General features: G+C 38.2%; 1 pseudogene; it reads left to right on the top strand.

The window, feature by feature from the left end:
* The first annotated feature begins 6,107 nt into the window (after positions 1–6,107).
* LOC130018753 (uncharacterized) lies at positions 6,108–6,235 on the top strand (annotated as a pseudogene).
* The last annotated feature ends 7,836 nt before the right edge of the window (positions 6,236–14,071 follow it).

Genomic DNA, 14,071 nt, shown 5'->3' on the forward strand with positions numbered 1-14,071 from the left:
ACGTCTCCATTGTGAGACTTGTTGTTACTGTGTCTGGCATCTCGAATACATCACGAGGAGCTTTCCAGGCTCTGCCGTGTGGGCGAGATACTCTCGGTAGCTTGCCGGGCTCTCTGAGAGGGGCGGAGGAATCGAACTCGTGTCGGCCATGTTGGCTGCGTGCAAGGCAAACGCCCTACCAATGTGCTATCGCTCCAGCCCCTTATTAATAAATTATTTAAATATAAATGCATAGCATCAGACATGTTTCTATTTAGTTTGGATTATACTACTTACTTGTAGCTTAAAAAATATATATATCTTTTGGCCTATGGGGACATACTTAATCTCCTCTCTTACTTCCCTTTGACACTTGTTTGTCATTGTTGGATGTGATCTGTTTGTCAGCGTGTTCCTTCTTTCCAAAAGAATTTTTAGGTTCTTTCCTTCAAAAAAAAATTTTGTCCTAGAATGAACCATTTCTTTTAAAAATCAAGTTCCCCTTATTACATAGGATTTTTGTTTTGTTTTGTTTTTGAACTATACTCATCTGTGCTCAGGGATCACTCCTGGCACAGTGTTCAGGGATCATTTCTATTAGGGTCCAGTTTTCATATGTAGTGCTGAATATTGAATCTTGGGAGGAAAATGCCCTACCCACTGTACTAGCTCTGTGTTCTTATTGAATAAGATTAGAAATCAAGAGTTGGTTGCAATGTGTAAAACCACGTTTGTAATCACACAAATCTGACATTTTACACTGAGATAAAATAAAGTGATGACTATATATTTCATGACAACCTTGTGAAATACTTTTCTTTCTGAGAATAAATTGAAGTACTGGAGAAGGTAAAAATATCTGTTACTAGTATCAGAGACAGAATTTAAACTTTTCTTATCTATTTTTATAGTGTTTCTCTAAATTATACTTTATCATACACAGATGACATCAGAAAACAGTTTATATTTGTACATCAAGACCATAAACATTAGCAAATGCGTAACCCTGTTACCTAAACTATAATAAATTGTTAATACAATAAATAACAGATTATTTGGATTCAAATTTGCATGCTTTTAAGTCTCTTTTTACACATGTAAAAGTGTACTTTTAAAATATTCAGTGACATGTGTTGCATGAAGTAACTATTTGATTAATTTTAGCTTGTTTCGTCATCAGTATTTTATTGTTTTTATTATCTGCTGGCATAAGTCTGTATACATATACCATTCTTTAACTTCTGATCATGGACTTGCCATAATGACACATTCTTATCTTTAAAGAAAGGAAAGATTCCACAACTGAGTGCAGTCACACTGTCTGTTCTTCCTTTCCTTACTTATTTCACTTAGTATGATACTCTCTACGTCCATCCATTTATAAGTTAATTTAACGACTACATTTTTCTAACAACTGTATAGTATTCCATTGTGTAGATGGGCCATAGTTTATTTAACAATTCATCTGTTCTTGGGGAGTTGGGTTGTATTCAGATTCTGGCTATTGTGAACTGGAATGAGCATACAAATGCAGATGTCATTTCTGTTGTGTGCTTTTATACCCCAAAGGTATATTACCAGAAGTGGAATTGCTGAGTCATATGAAAGCTCAATTTCAAGTTTTTTGATGAGACCAACACCAAAGGACAATAGAACAAAGGCCAGATGAATGCTCCATGGTTGGAAACCTGCCTCAACGTCTGAGACATTGTGGCTTCATGTGGTCACCCGTCTACATTTGAAGGAAGTGGTCAACAGGCAGTCAACAGACAGTGTCCACCTCACTGGCTGTTTCCTCCTTTTCTGATAATTTGAAGACATTATGGCCTTGGTTTACTACTGGCTATGCTCAGCCCCTGAAAGTGACAGAATATGTAGTGAGGGTCATAATAATTCTGAGGACAACTAGATGCAGCTTTGCAAATGATCCCTGATTGAAAGGTTCATATCTCTTATTAATTCTGACACTGGCAAATGCCAAGTTTCTAAAGGTCCCTTCAATATAAAATCTCTGCTTTTTTGGCAGAGAAGTGTGTCCCCCTAGGATCTGTTTCCATAGGGCCTTCTTGGGCTTTTGATTGAAGATAATGCTAATGTTGAAAAATAGAAAAAAATGGAGAAGGAAGGATGAGGGTAGGACAAAGAGAAAAATTAAGTAACTTATTTTACATTTAATATATTTGTATAAATATGGGTAATACACTTGTATAATTGTTTCTCTAATTTACTTATTCAGAGTTTGAAGATAATAGCATAACAAGAAAATTCATTGTAAATCTGCTATAACTCCATTCAAGTATATATTCAGTTTTTTCCCCTGCTCTATTTTCTCTCACTCTTTCCTCCTTAAAACTAGCTATCTGAAGAGCTGAAAATAGACTAGAAGATCGGCAGTCCTAAAGAAATTCTTGTTTATACTAAAGGAGTAAACGGATTACTACATGCCTACATGCACTTGCTATGAAAAAAAGGTTTTTTTTTTTTTTTTTTTGCAAAAGGGACTTTCCACTGGAGAATCAGAAGGTCCTTCCCTGGCAATGTGGGGTCCATTGGGCCAATATAAGCCTGAGGAGATAGCACTGGCTCAGGTCCTATGCTGCAGGGGGTTACCCAAACCCCCTAAGTGGAACTCAGGAGCCCTCAAAGGATGCATTCAGTGACACACAGAGCAGAGACCAAATCGGGGCCAGGAGCAGTCAAGGCTATTGAGCTCTCCTGGAATACTATGTTTTACTGATTAAAAAGTTTGCCAAATCTACACAAAAAGAAACCAGATGAATTCAGATTATGGGATCATCTACAAAGAAACTGGTCTGAGCTCTTTAGCACTGTCGTAAGAGATTAAACAGGTGTAAGACAAAGAACAAGACAGTAAGAAGAGATGAAAAGGTATTCCATAGACATGGATGGGGGAAACCAACAAAATGTCTGTTCTGCCAAAAATTCAACCAATTACAATAAACATATCAGTGATCCCCCCCCCCCGCCCCATTTTGTTTTTGGGCCACATCTGGCAGTGCTCAGAGATCACTCCTGGTGGCCTCGGGGGGGAGGAGGACCATATGAGATGTCAGGGATCCAACCTCACTCAACTACATTTAAAACAAATGCTCTGCCTGCTGGACTATCACTCTAGCTCCTCAATGACATTTTAAGGCAGTAAGACAACAGATACTATTTTATATGGAACCACACAGAACAGCTATGGGAATCCTAAGAAAAAGATAGATGGAAGCATTGTGTATCTGACCTCAACCTTTACAAAAAAAGGAATGGTAGTAATTAAAATGGAGTGGTACAGGTATTAAATAGAGACACATAGCAGTGAGAAAAAAAAATAAAAGCTCACATCCTGTTTTATGACAAATGTCTAAAACTACAATGATGAATGTCCCTGACAAATATTAGGAAAACCTGATAGCCACATGCAAAGGAATGAAGCTGATCCACATTCTAGTCTTGTATACAAAAATAAATTTAAAGGAAATTAAAACCCTAGATGCGCCAAATTGGGAAAAGGCAACCAATCTGGATTAACAAAGCATAAACACAGAAGGCCTAACCTGTAACATTTTAGCAATCTCTCTCATAAAAGGACTTAATGTCTCCATAATGAGATACAACAATTTACATGGTTGGAGACCTGACTCAAGTACTGGAGGAGAAGGCAGTTGGGATAGAGAAGGGACCACCAGGACAATGATGTTCAGAAATGATCACTCTGATTAAAATCTGTGCTCTGAAAGTAAGTAAAGGAAAAAACATGATGACCTCTCAGTACCTTTATTACAAACTGTAGTGCTCCAAAGGAGAGAGAGAAAAAGAAGAAAAGTGCCTGCCATAGAAGCAGGCTGGGGGTGGGGGTTGGGGAGGGGGAGGGAGGTTGGAAGGAAATTTGGGACATTTATGTGGGGAAACGGACAGTGGTGGAGGGAGTGCATGGATGGGTGTTGGAACATTGTATGACTGAAACTCAATCATGATCAGCTTTGTAATAGTCTATCTCACAGTGGTTCAATTAAAAAAAAAGATTTAAGATATGAAACCATGAAGTAAATAGCAGATAATAGAAATAAATGCTCCATGATATTAATTAACATTTTTTTTCTTGGGGGAAGGGGATACGTAACCCTAAACAAGAAAAAAAAACAAACTCTAAACAAACAAACCCTAAACAAAAAGAAAAATAAAACTTCTTTCCATAGCAAGTGCATGTAGTAATCTGTTTACTCTTTGTTGAAGATGCTAAGTAATTTCTGGTTTAAAGTCATGACCAATAGTTTTCCCCATTGTAAAGATACCCCTAACCAAGGCCATTTATATGTCAGCTTCCTTCTGTTTTCGGATGTTACACTCTTTAAAATCTCTTTCGGGGCTGGGGGAATCATGCGTGGGTTACAGAGATCCTCAACAGGGTTCGCTTTATTTACCTGAGCACTTCTGTGGGTGTAGCCGAAATAGCATATCCCACCCCATCATCTCTTAACTGAACCAATTTTTTTACAGTGTTAGTTGCAAAATCTTTTGCTTTGATAATTTGCATTCTTCTCTTAAAAAAACATTTCCTTGATATTGCTAGGGGCTGGAGCAATAGCACAGCAGTAGGGCATTTGCCTTGTAAGTGGCCGCCCAGGCAAACTGGTTAGGATTCCTCCACCCCCTCAGAGAGCTGGGCAAGCTACTGAGAGTATCTTGTCCACATGGCAGAACCTGGCAAGCTCCCCGTGATCTATTCAATATGCCAAACGCAGTAACAACAAGTCTCAAAATGGAGACGTTACTGGGCCCCCTCGAGCAAATCGATGAACAACAGGAGGACAGTGCTACAGTGCATACTAAAGGAAAAGTTGTTTCCATAGAACTCAAGTCAGTATTTTGGATTTCCACTGTAGTATCAGGGGCTACCCTCCCAAATAGTCTCAAATGTCCTTCTTTGTCTTTATCGTTCCTGCTTTACACATTTCCCAACCACAAGCAGAGCTAGTCCTATATTTGTTCCGATTTATGCTATATTTGCAAGCTAACTTATGGACGGAAACACAGAAGCTCGCTGATTTCTGGCAAAGTTCTGCTTTGCATGCTGATGAGCTCTCCTTGACACTGGGCACTGGTCCAACAGCAGGTGCCTTGCTTTGTGAGTGGCTCTGTAGCTTTGTCTCAGAGGAGGTAAGTTAAAGCCCACACTGTCTATCTACCTATTTAAGGTTATGATCTACCACCAGCATTTCTCTCACCAGGTGTAAGCAATTGAAGCTACAGTTGCCAAGGTTAGCAACACTAGACATAGGAGGTAGCCATAAGAAACATCTGCATCAGCTTAAAGAGTCTTAACTTGATGGATGGGTAAGACGATTAGAGAAGACATTTGAGTGTGTTTACATAGGATCATCATCCATGAACCTGAGTGGGTTGACCTTCGTGTCATGGTAAAATGTCTGTTTATTTTTGTTTGTTCATTTGATTTTAGTTGGGAGTTAACTGTAAGATGTGGCTCAGAGGACCTGAACATATATCAATTTAGATCTATCTGAGAAAAATAATTCTTGCTTAATAATTTGGTGCATTTGCTTTGTTACATTGCAAGTTTAAGTTGGGCATGTGTAGAACGCCTGTGACAGTTTTAATAAAGAGCAAATGATAAACAATACAAACAGGATATTAGTCTATAGGAGACATCAGATCTTCAAATTATGAAAAGTTCATAGATACACACACAAAAGTGAATGTATAACTTACTCCAAGAAAAATAACTCAATTCCAAGAAATAAAGAGGCTATGTAAAACATTATTAGAAAACCTGACAACTTTGATAGTAGTCAAATAATACTGTTATACATGGGGACTGGGGTCTATCCGGTGAATCCATAATCTAGTAATTGTAGCACTGTCCTCCCAGTGTTCATCGATTTGCTTGAGCGGGCACCAGTAATGTGTCACAAAAAATTGTGAGACTTGTTGTTACTATTTTTGGCATATTGAATACATCATGGGTAGTTTGCCAGGCTTTGCCGTGGGGGTGAAATACTCTTGGTAGCTTGTCGGGCTCTCTGAGAGGGGTGAAAGAATCGAACCCAGGTTGGCCGCATGCAAGGCAAATACCCTACTCGCTGTGCTATTGCCCCAGCCCAAACTTTGTCTAGTAGCAGTATCGTAGCCAATGAGGTTTATGGAGGCGTGATGATTGCTAATTGAAAACTAGCAATTATCAGCAAAATATTTTTATTAATGCATATGGCAATGTTAACATGAAAGTATGTAAGTGGTGAATTACAAAGAATAAAGATGATACCAATAAATAATGGAAAGAATAAAGGTGAAAGGAAACGAGTTCAAAAGAAAATTCTATTACCAGTTGTCCTCGGTAGTAGTAGTTAGAACATCTAAATTAGCGAGTCTATAGGAGACATCAGATCTTCAAATTATGAAAAGTTCTCCAAATTATGGTGAAAAGGGATGGCAGGATGAAGGGATGGGTGAATAGTGGATAAGAGGAAGAAAAAATGAAATAAAGATGGAAGAAAAATGCTACATGTAAATAATCAAATATGATAAGTGATAAATTTACTTTATAGGCCCAAGGAAAAAGAGTTTAGGGGAGGGAGTGATCAAACTAATATATTTTGTAAAAATATTTAAAAAGACACTTTATTTTATATGATTTACTCATTGTCTTTGGCTGATGGGTAAAATGATGATATAACTAAAAAAACATAGGTAATATAAAGAGAATATATGTACACACGCAGTACATAATATGTGAATATGAATAGAAAGACTAGGAATGATAGGATAGGTGCTGAGAAAAGGCAACAGATCAAGACTCATGACTTTTGATGTAAGTTTAAGTTGTGAGCAGAGATGATATATTGAAAGTTAAAAGTGGGCAGAAAGAACAGAGCAGAGGGCCAAGAAATTAATCTACATTAACCCTCCCTTCAGGCTGGAGCAATAGCACACCGAGTAAGGCATTTGCCTTGCATGTGGCCAACATGGTCCACCAGGGTTCAGTTCCTCTACCCTTCTCGGAGAGCCCAGCAAGCTACCAAGAGTATCTTTCCCGCACAGCAAAGCCTGGCAAGCTACCATGATGTATTCAATATGCCAAAAACAGTAACAACAAGTCTCACAATTTGTTGTGAGACATTACTGGTGCCCGCTCGAGCAAATCAATGAACAACAGGAGGACAGTGCTACAGTGCTTACCCTCCCTCCAGAGTCAAGAAGAAAAATGGAAAATTTCAGAAATTGAATAGTTTTGAAAATGGGAAGAACATCAGTCTCATTCTGCTGAGTAAAGGTTCTGAAATATAGGGGGTGAAGGAGAAAAATAGGGGTGAAAATGGAGGCCACAATTATAGACGAATGTTTCAGAGCAGTAAATCAATTCCATCTACAATGATGCATTAATAGATTCCTGTTTGGAATGAAACTTGGCCTGGTTTCTTTTTTTAAATACAATCCTATGTTTACTCTTTCATTTATATGCAGTACTTCTTGTTTAAGATTTGACAGACAATCAAATTTATATTTTTCTATTTTTCAGGAAACAAAATGAGGCCAGCAGGTCTCAAATAATTTTATGCCCCAGTAAATTTGCTTTCCTCTCTGGTTTTTGGAGGCTTGATTTCTTTGTGTGAGAGAAACTCTGCCTCTGGGATGTGTTGGTTTCCCTGAGTTCCATCAGTCATCTGAAGCTCACCTAGATTTCTCTTAATTTTCCCTTCATGGTTTTTGGTATTCTTACTCTCCATTATTTTTCTTCATGTCTGAAAATCTTTGTTCTACTCAGACCAGCATATCAAATCATCATATTAGAAACTAGAATATAAGTATATCTTTTAGTAATATTTTCAATAATTACAGTGTTTTTTAAGACTGTGATTTACATAATTGTTCCTAATCTAGTTGTTTCAGGTATAAAGTGTTCCAACATCAATTCCACCACACGTGTAACCTTTCCTCCACCAATGTTCCTAATTTGCCTTCCACCCCACAAGCATTTTAGTGAGCATGTAAAAATTTTATTCATATTTCTGCTACAAAATATGGCAAATAATATTATTAATCAATAAAAGTCAATTGGTGATGATTGAGTGTACTGTGTTGCTAAGGTGTTACTAAAATGGTGTTTACTAAGGTCTTTGAGGATTTACTGATCTAGTTGGTACTGGGTAGGTTCTCTGTGTTATCACTTTCACTCATTGAGCACGGTAGACTTCCAAGCATCTTCCACATCAGATTTGCTGTGCTCCTATTGGGCTGTTAGGACTGTGAAATTTGGAGGATGTATTGTTGTAGTATATGCAAACTTGTGCTTCAGGAACCATGAAACTGTTCCAAATTAAATGGCAGAAGAGGCTGAGGATGGCAGGCTCTGGCCTTAGCCTCAACAGAGTGAAATCTAACTGATTTCCTTCTAAAAAGACTTTTGAGTTTAAAATCAGGATATTGATCTATTGAAAATATTTTGGAAGTTTGTGGAACTTCGGCATTTGGAATTGTTGGGAAGCTTATTGAGGTTACTAAAATATATTTTTTACAGATTATGGACCTCCTGAAGTACTAGTACATACCTGTCTAACTTATTTGGCCTTTAGAACACTCAGAAATAAAGTCAGTAAAACAATGATGTACGTTTCAAGATAAGAAAATGATGACATAGTGAAAGCTATAAAATAATTGTTGATTGGAACCTATACATATGTTCTTACTTTTTGACTTCACACCCAGAGCTCACATCTTGGGACCGTAACCTGCACATAACAATTCCAGGCCTCTATTGCATAACACAAAGCATTCTTTAAAATCACTAGGGTGACATTTCTAATGTAAAAATATGGTAGAGAGATGGGAAAAGGGAGTTGGAGATGTATTTGGGGGAGAAAAAAAACATTGTTTGGAACTTAACCATATCAAAGGCGTGAAAGCTGCTAAGATAGACTAGAAAACCACTGAGATGGAGAACTCCAGGCCCTATCATGGCTGGACCCCATGGGAAGATAGGAGGCACTTCTGGAACAGAAATCATGCCAAATTTCAAAATAAAACCAGAGACAACTCCAAGTTCACTTTCTTGGAAACCACCCTAGCGACAGATTTGGGAGGACAGTTTTGTTTACTGTATATAAACTGACTTGGCAAGAGCAAAGGAATGCGTTTGCTCACATCTCTCACAGAGCTATGCATGTTCTTTGTGTGGGTTCATTTCCCTGTACTGAGAGAATGGCCCATATCTCTGCCTGTGATCTGCCTGATTTTCTTCACAACCTGTATTCTCCATGTGGGAATTCACTACATATCTTTTGTGGAAGTTTATTTTCCCTTTTCTGGAGAAACCAGGTTTTTATCTTGAGCACATTGTGTCTCATTTTTCTTTCCTTTCACGTTCCAAGTAAATTATTTTTCTTAAAAAATATCACTTAGGCTGGAGCGATAGTATAGCAGATAGGATGTTCGCATTTCACGCAGCTGACTCAGGTTCAATCCTAGAATATCATATGGTATACCTGATCACCACTAGGAGAAATTTTTGTGTTGAGCCAGGAGTAATCCCCGAGCATTACCGGATGTGTGCCCAATTTTTTTGAATCTTTTTAAAAAATTCACTGGTTTCCAGAGAGAGACCCAGATTGAGACTTTTCGTTTGCTCTATAACCACTTGGTGCTGAGGGGCTTCCTCTGTCTCTATACTCAGCCATTATTCCTGTCCATGAAGCAACTATTACAGCCCATTGAGCTGCCTACTTACTCTCAGACTAGAGAATTCTAACTCTGTTACATAAACAGGCAATTGCTATAGCGTCTCTTTGTGTCTCCAGTTCCATTTTCTGGAAAATATTGGAAATAATAGCATCTCATCATAGTGTTGTTGTTAATATTTGAATTTTTCATAATAGAGCTTAGGGTTATCTCAACAAGGTTTGATGAATAAAACGTGTGCATATAGATTGTTTTTGCTATTTTATCATGAGAAACCCATTGGACTTTTTTCCTCAAAATTTATACATAGCCAGCCTCCCAAGGTCCTTTTTAAAATGTGTGTTTGGATTCAGTGGAAATAATGCATATTTTCAGAGGAAAATAATTTACTAAAATTACTTGAGATGAAGAACTTAACTCCGATCAAGAAACTAAAGTATCATATAATCAGAAGGTAAAATAAATTTACTTTTTTCTTGCCTTTTCCTTCTCCTCTTGTTTTTCTTTCCTTTTAAGCCATGGCACCTTGTAGTGTAGTTTTCTTCCCTCGCAAGAAGAATCATGAATCTCAAAGCCAAAGAAGACAATATAGAGGGAGGGACAGAAATATCTCTCAAATAAGAACTTCCATTAATTACTAGCTTTAGCATAGAAAAGTGGAAAAATGCAGACAAGGAAAACCACTGGATTTAAATGTCCTGATTTCCGGTGATCAAAGTTTAAAAATCATTTCTTTGGGAGAAAAATGGGTGGAAGTGGATACTCAATAGGAGTTTGTGCACACTCAAGTGATGCCAAAATCAGTGTTGCACTGGTTACGGAGTATAAGCGAAATACTCCTCACCAGTACCAGAAATGTTTTATCCTTGGTGAGATAGGCAGATTGAAGATAATAGAAGGTCATAGAATCTGAGAATTAGTTCTAACTTCTAACCAGGAAAGGAACATGGTGACTAGTTCTTGCAATAAACCTCTTCTATTGGCATACAATAAAAAAGCAAAAAGTTCCCAACCTATATGAATAATTGTATGCTTAGTGATTAATACATGAATATATACTTGCAAGTTTAGGATTTACCTATTTCAAACTAGAGATAAATGTGATATTTTTGCTAACTGCTCTAAGTTTATTCAAATATTTTATCAGTATACCAATAATATAAGAACCCTAAAGAGGCTTCTGAAATCAATTAACTCTGGTATCTTAAAGTTGCTCTTTCATTTACAAATGTCAAGTTCTTAACATCTCGCCCTTTTGGTCATAATAGAAGGTTTTATGAAGTTAGTTGTTCTCACCTGGTGCTTTACTGAAGGCATTGTTAACAAAACTCAGATTTGCCTAAAGAGATTCCCAAAGTACATAAGTACTAACCATTTGTACCTTAGACATACACAGATTGAACTTTTTTTTAAAAACAATTGTAATAGCATTCTGTTTGGGAAAATCAAATCATGAGATCATTCAGGAAGTAAAGTTGGGAAATATGAAATGTAAATGATAAAGCGAAAGTAAATAACCTGCAATCTTGGTGGGAGAGTTAGCGGAAGAACATTCAAGAACCAAACATTAAAATGTGACTGACTTTGTAAAGAGGTCTGAGTCTTGTGTCCCCTTTCACTCGCTTGCCAGCAGCTGTTAATGAAAAAGTAATGATAGGAACAAAGTTAAAAGTTGCTTTCAAAGATTTTTTTTTTCTTGCAGATTTTTAGTGTCCAAGAATAGTCAGACCAAAAGCAATCCTAGAGAACAAAGACCTCTTTATTTCCCAGATCTAGTTGATACTACTGAACTACAGGGAAATTATGAGAATTTTTTGGGGGGAAGTGGGGTATTAGGTCATATCTTGTGGTGCTTAAGGTTTATTAATGGCTCTGTAGTCTAGGGTCACTATTGGCAGTTCTCAGGCTGCTTTATGCAATCCTGGGAATCAGAGAAGAATTCACTACATGCAAAGGAAGAGCTCTAGTCTATACTATCTCTCAATACCCTGTTGGTAGAATCTGTACATAATTTTAGCAAGCCCAGTAGTTCCCAAATAAGATTCTTATAACCTACAGTTCACTATTCTTTTTATTCCACAACTTAGTTTACATTCTTGGGTGTGAATAATTTTTATTTAATTCCCTGACATGTTATTTTTTATTTTATGCTGAGGTGTGAAGAACAATCAATGCTACAACCTCCTCAGTACCTTTCATCACTTTCATCCTCCAAACAGAATTTTACAGTACTACTATTAAGGTATTTCCTTGAAACAAATCTCAGAGCTCCAATCTCTTGGAAGAAACTCTAGCATCTCCATTTATTTGGAGGGAGTTTTAAAGATCATAAATGTTTAGGGTAGAGCTCTTTCTGTCTTGCTTCAATGGCTTCTTGTGTTAACCAGAAGGTTCTTTGATCCAATGAATCTTTGTGAGAGTTCCTGTCGAATGCTCCTCGGGGAATACACCTGAGACATTGGCATTCAATAAAAAAAAATATTTCCTATTTTAGGACCCCAGTGCCCAGAACCTTGACCTGATTGAATAAATCTGGAAATTGGCACATGGCTTGGGGAAATTCCATACACAGCATTGCTCAGGGATTACTTCTGATTCTGGGCTCAGGGATTACTCCTAGTACAGCACAGGAGACCGTATACAGAGCCGAGGTTTAAAGTGGGGTCAGCCACATGCAAGGCAACTAATCTGACCAAGACTTACTATCTTTGTGACACTGGAAAAGGTGAATTTTCACACCATAATTTTCATATTAGATCAAGTTATAGGTTTTTTTTATATGTTTTTTCAGTATACTTGTTACCATTATATCAACTATCTGGTACAATATGATGTCAACATATGTCAGCACTATTATACACTAGTTTGAATTCCTTACAACCTCAAATTCATGGTTTTGTATTTTCTTTGAAATTAGAGTGGAAAGAGATTTTACTTCTTGTAAGAGGACAGTGAAGTTACTTGATAGCACTATTTTTATAAAGTATGAGTATTACTGTAGCACTGCACTGTCCTCCTGTTGGGTAACATTGCTTTGTCCTTCAACAAGAAGCTTAGATTTATCTGGTTACACCCATCAATCTGGTTACACCCACCACAGTGCTCCAGAGGCACTTCCACTTCCATTGTGTTTACATGTAAACATGTAAACAGTCTTCCCTATGCTCTCCTTCCCACCCAGTTAATCAGCTTTCCCCTTAATCAGACTTTGTTAATTTGTAAGATCAGTTTCCCAGAAATCTATGATTTTATATATATGAGTGAAATATTGCCTTTCTCCTCTCCTTATGCCTTATGAATAGTTTACCTTAAAGTAATATCCTTTTTGTATAGATACAGGAAGACCGTTAACATTATGCTTTGTAACTTATGATTTGATTGGCCTTGAATATTATTCACTCCCGGGCATCTGCTTTCTCGACTTAGCCTCAGATGCCCTTAGTTCCTAACACCCCAAAGCAGGGTCCCGACGAAGGACTGAATGGACCCAGAGCAAGCAGTGAGCTACCCTGGCAGCGAAATGGGCCAGGCCAAAGTGCCACGATTCTTAACTATAAGTTAAGAGTTTGATCATAGACAAATGCTGTCATGATCCTGAGCACCGTAGTCTGAGATCGAGATGGCTCCAGGAGAGCAATTCTATAAGTTTAAGATATTTCTTACTGTATCCATACAAAATGATTTATGTTATATTCTTATATGCTTGTCAGACAAGGAGAGGAGAGGCACGCCCATGGGATTATGCTCTAGGGTGGGTCCTCCTGCTGAGGAAGGATCTGTCCTAGGAGCGACCTTCCCTGAGGCTAAGATTTCTACCCCTATTGATTGTGACCGCACCTATGTGTAATTGTTCCCCTAATTCCTCATGGAGAGAGGATTTAACTGTACTGTAGGAGTGGGCTAGGGGGCAGAAGGAAGAAGAGAGTTCAGAGAGGATCAGAAGGAAGAGGAGGATGAAGGGGGATGGAGAAGGAGAATGAAGTAGCATGGGGGCAGAGACGAGGAGAGACAGAGAGAGACAGAAGGAGCAGAGACAGATGAAAAGAGAATCAGAATAAAATACGACTAATACCTACCGGCCTGGCCCTCGTTCCTTCCTCTGCCTGACCATCGCCATCGACCTCTCCGGGGTGGGAGAAGGGTCAGACTACTGAACGCGGGCGGCGGGAGAGATAGAGCCACCGCCGCTGTGTGTGTTGCACCCCCCTTGTGTGAGTTTACACATCCTCCCATTGTTCATCGATTTGCTTGAGCCAGCCCAGTAATGTCTCCATTGTGAGACTTGTTGTTACTGTGTTTGGCATATCAAATGTGTCATGGGGAGTTTGCCAGGCTTTGCCATGCGGACACAATACTCTCAGTAGCTTTCCAGGCCCTCTGAAAGGGGCAGAGG

The sequence above is a fragment of the Sorex fumeus genome, unplaced genomic scaffold (assembly GCF_029834395.1).
Source record: "Sorex fumeus unplaced genomic scaffold, SorFum_2.1 ptg000265l, whole genome shotgun sequence".
Taxonomy (NCBI): domain Eukaryota; kingdom Metazoa; phylum Chordata; class Mammalia; order Eulipotyphla; family Soricidae; genus Sorex; species Sorex fumeus.